The following is a 609-nucleotide window of genomic DNA, read 5'->3' as shown; positions in this document are numbered from 1 at the left end:
TGTTGAAAAAAATTACAAAAATGTCAGAAAAAGTTTAAAACATCGTTAGAAAGCGTCAACTAAAGTGTCGATTTTCAATTTTGACGGGATGACAACACAAGGGTTGTATAAAGTTATTAATTTGACCTGTGCTTTTCCTGCTTTGTTAGTGTGAATTGGGTCTATTCGTGTGTCAATGTGAAAACTTCACTGTGAAATGGCCTTGTTTTAAATGTAAGTGTGACGTTTACCATTCTATTGGAGTTTCAGGAGAAATTGCACGAGATATGCAAATATATGGATATGGGGCTTCAAGAGCGTTACCATCATGCAGCTGACACCAGAAGAAAACACATCCGAGGGTGAAGTTCAAGTTCAACACTTTATTGGCATGTCAACACAGTTGATTGGAATTTGTCTTGGTGCCAGTCAGGTTAAAGGAGAACGATGATTAACACGAAAATGTCTAACTGGTTGCACTGGCCAGTTTTGATTTTTAAAGGGGCTGTAACCCACCCATCCCCCCTGTAAATTACGCCTATTCTTGTAGACATACAGTGTATATATATGAAACTCATTATTTATCTCAAATCTAGATTTGAAGTAAATTAAGCTAAGCCATTTTTTGAT

This window comes from Etheostoma spectabile, chromosome 15 (assembly GCF_008692095.1).
Source record: "Etheostoma spectabile isolate EspeVRDwgs_2016 chromosome 15, UIUC_Espe_1.0, whole genome shotgun sequence".
Classification (NCBI taxonomy): Eukaryota; Metazoa; Chordata; class Actinopteri; order Perciformes; family Percidae; genus Etheostoma; species Etheostoma spectabile.
Note: the sequence above shows the minus strand (reverse complement) of the source record.